Raw genomic sequence first — 8,310 nt, forward strand, 5'->3', positions numbered from 1 at the left:
ATAAATTGTTGAAACACTGAATTATAAAATTCTTTGCCATTATCTGTTTGCAAATAGCGCGGTGATCTTCCACTCTGATTGATGATTGTTCTGATGGCTTCTGTAACACATGTTCCAGTCTTGGATTTGAGTGGCACAGCCCAGGCAAATTTTGAAAATGTATCTATGACAGTGAGTAGATACTTGTAGCCCTTGTTGATTTTGTCTAAGTTTTTCAACTGTCCACTTGCCATTTCAATCAAGTCCCCTTGCCATAAATCATCTATGCCCTTTGTGACTACTGGCAGTCTCTTAAAATTATGTCTGGCTTGTCTGTGTAGTTCATCAACAATAATTTCTCTAGACATAATATGAAAACAAGAATATTGCAACTATGGGGTGTTCAGCAGCTGATACTGCAGGATTTTCTAAATATAATTTGTCTCCTATTTGTATTTTAAATTCCAGAGAGCCATCATCTTCAACATATGCTGTTTCTAATGTATTGGGATCTGTAAAATCCTCTAACTCTACACTGGTGATTTTCACTTTGTTGTCAGCATTTGTTATTGATAAGGTGGGGTAGTGGTGTGCCTGTGGTTGAAGCCAATATTTGATCTTGATTGGTCTCAATGTGCCCCCAACAAGAAACTGGTAATAAAATTGTGCAGGGGACAGCATATATATTTTGCCACCTGGTGTAAATGGTGAATCATATTCTTTGTTGGGGATGCTGTACAATTCAAGAATTACTGAATGTTTTGGATTCTCGATTATGCCCGTTATTTCTTTTTCTGCTGTAAGCAATCTGCTTGTTACAGATTCAAGGTGCTCATTGATGGTCCTAACAACATCATCATGGCCTGGCTTGATTTTTATGTCCACAATAAGTTTCTTGTATTGTTGCACAATCTCTTGAAGCTGGGTGGCAAAAACAGACAGAGCATTTGCTTGATTGGATTCCATGGTTCCTAGCTGTTGCTTGATATTAGCTACAATTTGTTGCAAATTTTCAACAACTGCCAATTTTGAATTTTGAGCAGTAAGATCATGGACCTGTCTTCTTATATCCTCAAACAGGGCATGCAGTTCATTAATATGTTGATTGGTTGGTAGAGTGGCCACTGTCTGAGTGAGATGTTTGATCTCTGCTTGGATATTCTTGATATCTTCTGATTTCAATATCCTATTCACTGCCCTCTTAATATTTTTAAGTTCCTGTGATGTGGGAAGATTTGATACTGTATTTTGCAAAGATTCAAGTGCCAATTTTACATTGTTTAATTCAGAAGCATCAGCCACATTTTGCATAGCATTTTGGAGCAGGGCTATATCTGCCTGAGTGGGTGTGGATTGTTGTAAAATTTCAAGTTTTGTTTGAATATCATCAATCAAATGATGAAAATGAGATAGTTCAGATTCAGTGTTGAGGTTTTCAAGCTTTGTGATTTGGTGCTGGACACTAACAAGAGTATCTACAATACCGGGCAGGCGAGATTCTAGAGTTTCTTGTACATTTGCCAAATCACTTTGCACTGCTGCTATTGTACCCTCAAGATGGGTTATGGTACTTTGAATTTTTCCAAAATCTTCATATGTTTCAAGTTGCAGCTTAATATTTGCTACACTCCGAGTTATTGCACTCAAAGCATCAGAAGATGGCAAATTGTTCATAAAATTTTCAAGTGTCTCAATTTTTTCTTTAACCTCGGCTATGGCATTGTGCAGAGGATCCAGATTAGGTATTTGGAGTGATTGAATCTGTTCTTTTAGAGTGGAAATCACTAGATCAAAATCTTCTTGTGATTTTATGCTTTTGACAATTGTTTGGAGCTGTGCCTGGACATTATTTATTTGCTCTTCCAATTGTTGTTTCAATTGCTCAGAATTGGTGGCCTGGGTCTTAAATTTGGCTTGAAGAGCTGCTACAGCTTCTTCTAAACTTTGAAAATTATCTAATGTAGCCAGATCAGTATATTTTTGAAGCAACAATTTGAGTTCAGAATCAATTTTAAGAAGAGGGTCCATGCATTGTGATTGCAAATTTGTAATTTCTAATTGAAGACTGGCATTGAGTGTGGTTTGTAAAGCTTGTAAATCACTTCTTAATTTCTTGACTCTGACATCAAGCATCAGAATCTCATCACTGTGATCTTCATGCCTTGTATGGCCAAATATATCATTAGGCATTTTGTTTTAGTGGTTATTTATTATAGAGTATCTGATTCTTAATTCTATAAAAAAGGGTATAAGCTTGTCATATGATCCCGGGACCTCAATATATAAGCAGTCACCAGCAGAAACAGTATAAACAGTGCCAGAAATCATGTTTGAGTGCTTAATTCTATAAATATTTCTCCCTATTGAAATCTTGACATTGCCCTCAGGGGTTGTAATAAATTGCAATTGCCCACCTACAGGTAATTGGTAATGATTTAAATTATTGTTAAATATGTACAATATTTTGCCTGTTTCATCATCAACATCTGTAAGTATGCTGTTCAGATGAATAATTAAGAAACCACTCAGTTTAGATATCATATCAGAAGAGGGTTGTGGTGTCGGCAGGTCCATAATACCTTGTTTTTTAAACCCAAATAAGTTCATAGGCATGTTTATTTATTTCAAATCATGCTCTGTGTTTGGGCATTGATTGCCATTTTTCAAATCACAATGCCCCCATGGTAGAGTATGTATGCCACATGATAAAATGCATCTCTTATCATCATGTGGGTCCAGAGCCACTTTTCTTACAATATTGCTAGTCAATAAGTGATCCACACTCTGAATTCTGGATTCTGATGTTTTGATTGTGCTACATGATTTGAGACAATTTTTATAATCTTCAAATTGGAGCTCTTTTTCAACAGTTACTCTGCCAATGCCCTTGGCTTTTTTGGCAACAGCACCACTACATGTTTCAAAACTGTACATCTTGGCTCTTAACCCAGCAAATGCCACAATAACATCACCAAGTGTTTCATCTTTTAACTTGCCAGGCACCTTTTTGTTGTGGTGTTTAATTTTTGTATGTTCACTGGTATCAAAATATTTAAACAATTCAGGCTGTGCAATATCTTGATAAACATCTTCTGTTTTAATATCAAGAACAAAACTATCTGTATCCATGTACATCAATTTTACACAATCACCATAAAAAGGTTTCAACACATCATAAAACAATTTTAACATGTGTAATTTGGCCAATTCCAATATCACAGCCCCTACATAAATAGGTTTATCAAACTTAATTTTTGTTTTTTTCATGTTGAAAAGTGCCATATTTTCATCATAAATTCTTCTATAATTGAAATTAGGCTTTGCAATCAATTTTTTGCTCAGGCTGGGGTCAGTAATTATTTTAACATCGGTATGTTTTCTGACATTTTCAATAGTTTTGCCATATACAGAATTGACCATCAATTTAAACAAGGCCTTATCAAATTGGCTCATTGCAGATGTTCGAAGCTCTGTATTTGTATTAATATATGGCTTCAACCATTTTAAGTGCCTGAACCTCAAAACTTTTCCAACTTTGGTCACTTGAACACTATGATGCATCAGGAACTGGAGGTTTTTGTAATATATAACATAACCCTGTTTTGGCTCCAGTGTCATCATGAGCTTCTTCTGTTTAGAGCCAGGTGAGCACTGAACCTCGGGAATTGGGGGCAGATCAGAAAATTTGTTGTGTAAATCATCAGGAATTGTCAGATCAACCTCTAAGAAGAGGCCATAGTCACTGTCATCAAAATCCTTAAGATTCTCAATATTGAAATCTTCAACCCATTCAAGCCCTGCATATGGCAGTTTATCCATCATGGCATAACCATACAGGCTGTTTGCATCCACATACAGTATATAATTTGATGGCCGTGCTGGATCATAATCAGGAATATATTTATTATTAGCTCTGGCATATCTCTGAGAACATTGCACCATGCCTCCTCTTATACATTGTTCCATAAACAGATACATATCTTGATCTTGGATCAGATCCAATTGCATTTTAGTGTTTAAAAACATTGCAGACCATGCTAGGCCCGGGGCACTGTAAAAATATATTGGATCTAGTTCATAATTTTGCATGGAAGATTTTCTGAATGCTTGCAGTATATCAGCTAAGAGGGTCACATCAAGTTTTAAATAAGCCTTGTGATAATCACCAAATGTCTTGCATTTTAAATTGTTCCACATCAATTGGGCATGGTGATAATCATCATCAGGGATTCCAGATGCTCTGATTTTGCTGTAAAACTCTTGTTGTGGTGGCAGAGAACACTCATCAAATTTAGAAAAATCTGTAACATAATCATATGGATATACACCCTTCCGCCTAATTAATTTCAGGTCTTGATTTGGAAACAAAGCACATGTGATTTTGAATTGATCATCAGATAATTGAGTGGCCAGTGTAGCCAGGCTAGCCGATAAAATTCTGTAAGAATCAAGAAATCTTATGTGAATAGGAACACCATTAACTTTAATTATTTTGCTAATAGATATATATTTTTCATCATTTTCAGCTAAAATATTTAAATTCTGCTTCTCAAACCCCTCGTACCTGATCAGATGATGAAAATCATAATTGGATGCTCCATGGCAAAATATGGGGACAAATTTTGGTCTCTGGATCTTAATATTACAGCTATTACACAGGGCCATTAAGAATTTACCATCTGTATGAGAATGGTGTTTCACCTTGATATTTATATCTGAAAATTCAGAATCACATACCGGGCATTTTTCTGCATTGTTGAAATCTTCAATCTGTTTCTCTGTTAAAGGCAACATGGGTTTTGATTTTAATAAAATATTAGATGCTATGTCATGGCACTCATTTTCTATTCTAAGTGCAAATTCTTTGATGGCATCTGCTCCCATGTATAAATTTTCTTTACTAACAACACCATCCTGTACAACCACATAATAAAAGCTGGAAGGTTCATGTAGCTGGTATGGTGTAATTGAAGATTCTTCAGGATCTGGATTGCAGAATGCAAGAGGTTTGAGGTTTGATTCAAAATCACAGACAATATATGCTGGGTGTTCCAACAAGGCTTCAAACTTTTTGAATTTTGCTTTTTCACTTGGCATTGGCATCTCCATATGAACAGGTTTATAATTGCCACAGTATTTCAGATGCTCAATTAACTTGTTTTTAGCAATTTCTGCATTCACTTCCCGAACCCCATTCACCATTTTTCTACCATCAAATACACTTAAACATCTTCTGCACAACTTGAATATTGTATTGGATTTGTCTAGTTGTGTTCTCACTAAAGCTTCAAGATTATGTATCAGAGTGTAATGATTTGTATCATCCCCTTCAATTAAGAGCAGATCAATCGGAACAGCAGAATCATCATCAAATGTACTGATTCTGAGAGGTGCTATCAAGCAATTGCCACGGCCAGTGGAACAAATAAATATATTAATAGATAATTGTTTACCATTAATATCCCTGGCCTTTTTTTCAAATTTATCAATATTCTGGACAGACATTGGATATTCTAAACCCTCCATTGCCTCATCAAAATCATTTTCATGTTGCTTATAATAAGTTATTCTCTCAGGATTCCTTGAAACTGGAAACAAAGCAGCTAAAATACACCACAAAAAGCATTTCTCATCATTATTTTCAATATTAACCACGGCTCTTTTGTTTTTAATATTGGCAGGTAATGGCAGATATGTAGATCCTTGTAATGGGTTGAATTCAGAAATATTAACATATAACTTGTGTGGAGATCCTCATAGGCTCCATCCAGACTCTTTTGCTGCAAATTCAGAGTGTTTAATATTCAATTGATCTATCAAACTGCTTATTATTTTGTCTGAATTTGCATTTGAATATACCGGTACAGTTTCTGTTATGTGGGGCTGTGTAAATTTTGTGCCATTTGGCTTCTTATATTGTGTAAACAATTTGAGGGACAGCTTATAAGACCCATTTTGTGCATTTAGAATTGCCTGCACTTTAGGATTTACACTGTTCAAAAAATTCTTAATGCCACATCTTGGCTCTGATACAAACCGGTAATCCCTTAATTGGCCTTTAAAACTGCTATGGATGGGTTCATAGCGTGGCTGCTTTGCCGGTGAAGCATTAACAGGTGTTTCATGCTTCCTTTTCAGACCAGATGTAAATGGTTGTGGGGGCAATGTTGATAACTGTGCAGAGCAAGTATTTTTATGTTTATATGTGAAGTATTGCATACTATATTCTCTATGGCATTTAGGGCAAATTTTTGTGGGAGTTCTGCATTTGTCTGGATTACAATTCCTTTGATGCTTAGCCCAATTGGGGCTAGATATATTCTTTTTGCATTGATTACAATATTTTTAATTTGGCATTTTTGTTGTTGTTTATTATATACAATTTCCTGGGGTCCAAATCAAAATTCTATGCTTAATAAAAAATATCAGTTGGGTTCAGCAGTGTGATTTGTATATTTTTGTGTGTGTGTATGTGTGTATGTGTGTTAATATTTTTGGCTTTGGTATTTATATAAAATTTCTTGGGGTCCAAATCAAAACTTTATACTTAATAAACCTATGACAGGTTGTCAAAAATTCTGTATATTAAATCAAATAGATTTGTAATTCAATTTATACAAATCTGCAATATTTTTGTGTTTAAAAAATATGAGCAGCACTGCAACAACACATCTGTACTCTTCAACAACTTTTTCAATACTGGCTGATATGCAATGCAAAATCTCTTTATATACCCTAAGCACGGACCGCATTGAAAACATCTGAAACAATAAGCCAATCAGAATTTAACACGTCATCACATTATGTCATAAGCAACCAATCAGAAAACAACACGTGTCTAATGCATAATATTGGGTAATAATTTGTTGCAAAACATAATGCAACAGAAATAAAGCAGAAATAGGCCACAAGTGGACCGGAAGTAAATATATGTGTGTGTGTGTGGGTGGGTGTAGGTGTGTATGTGGGTGGGTGTGGGTGGGTGTGGGTGTGTATGTGGGTGGGTGTGGGTGGGTGTAGGTGTGTATGTGGGTGGGTGTGGGTGGGTGTGGGTGTGTATGTGGGTGGGTGTGGGTGGGTGTAGGTGTGTATGTGGGTGGGTGTGGGTGTGTATGTGGGTGGGTGTGGGTGGGTGTAGGTGTGTATGTGGGTGGGTGTGGGTGGGTGTAGGTGTGTATGTGGGTGGGTGTGGGTGGGTGTGGGTGTGTATGTGGGTGGGTGTGGCTGGGTATGTGGGTGGGGGTGGGTGGGTGTAGGTGTGTATGTGGGTGGGTGTGGGTGGGTGTGGGTGTGTATGTGGGTGGGTGTGGGTGGGTGTGGGTGGGTATGTGGGTGGGTGTGGGTGGGTCTAGGTGTGTATGTGGGTGGGTGTGGGTGGGTGTGGGTGTGTGTGTAGGTGTGTGTGTGTGTGTGTATGTGGGTGGTTGGGTGTAGGTGTGTATGTGGGTGGGTGTGGGTGGGTATGTGGGTGGATGTGGGTGGGTGTAGGTGTGTATGTGGGTGGGTGTGGGTGGGTGTGGGTGTGTGTGTAGGTGTGTGTGTGTGTGTGTGTGTGTGTGTGTATGTGTAGGTGTGTGTGTAGGTGTGTTTGTAAGTGTATGTGAAGGTGTGTGTGTAGGTGTGTGTGTGTGTGTGTGTGTGTGTGTGTGTGTGTGTGTGTGTGTTAATACGTTTGGCGTAGTTTTAGGTGTGGCCAAAAAAAATATCAAGAAGGGCATATTTTTGACAGGTTGATGGACAACAATCTCACAGAAGTGCCTTTTATAAGTGTAGGCAAATCAATCTGAGGGGGGTCATACTTTCTCAGGAAATTCCCGAGGGCATTTTTACAAAAATCTTGGATTAGACGGGGTTCCACACTTGAGCAAAAAGCTCATATGGGCATGTTGAGCAAGTTTTAAGTGTAGGCAAATCTGCCAGAGGGGGGTTCATACTTTCCTGAGTTTATAATATAGCCAATTACATTACTCTTGTCTCGAAAATATTCGTTTGTCCCGTCTCGAAGGGTTCTGTCCCGTCTCGTCTCCTCCCGACTCGTTTTGTCTCGTCTCGTCTCGTAAAAGTGATCCGGGATATCATGCCAACAAAAGTCAAAAGTAGCAGAAACACAATATTTTTCCGGAAAGTGGGATAAAGCTCCAAATATTTTATTCATTGCGTGGGGAGAATAAAAAAGGTTCGTTAATCATGAGGACATTAATATTAAAAATGAAGTTTCTTGGTTCTGATTGCTAGATATCTTATGAAATCTACCTTGTGTTTTTTCTCGCTTCCATACAACTGTCTACCCTTTTGAAGTGTTTTCCGCTGGACCTTCTTTCTATCTGAATA

The sequence above is a fragment of the Lepisma saccharinum genome, chromosome 15 (genome assembly GCF_977018435.1).
Source record: "Lepisma saccharinum chromosome 15, izLepSacc3.1, whole genome shotgun sequence".
Classification (NCBI taxonomy): Eukaryota; Metazoa; Arthropoda; class Insecta; order Zygentoma; family Lepismatidae; genus Lepisma; species Lepisma saccharinum.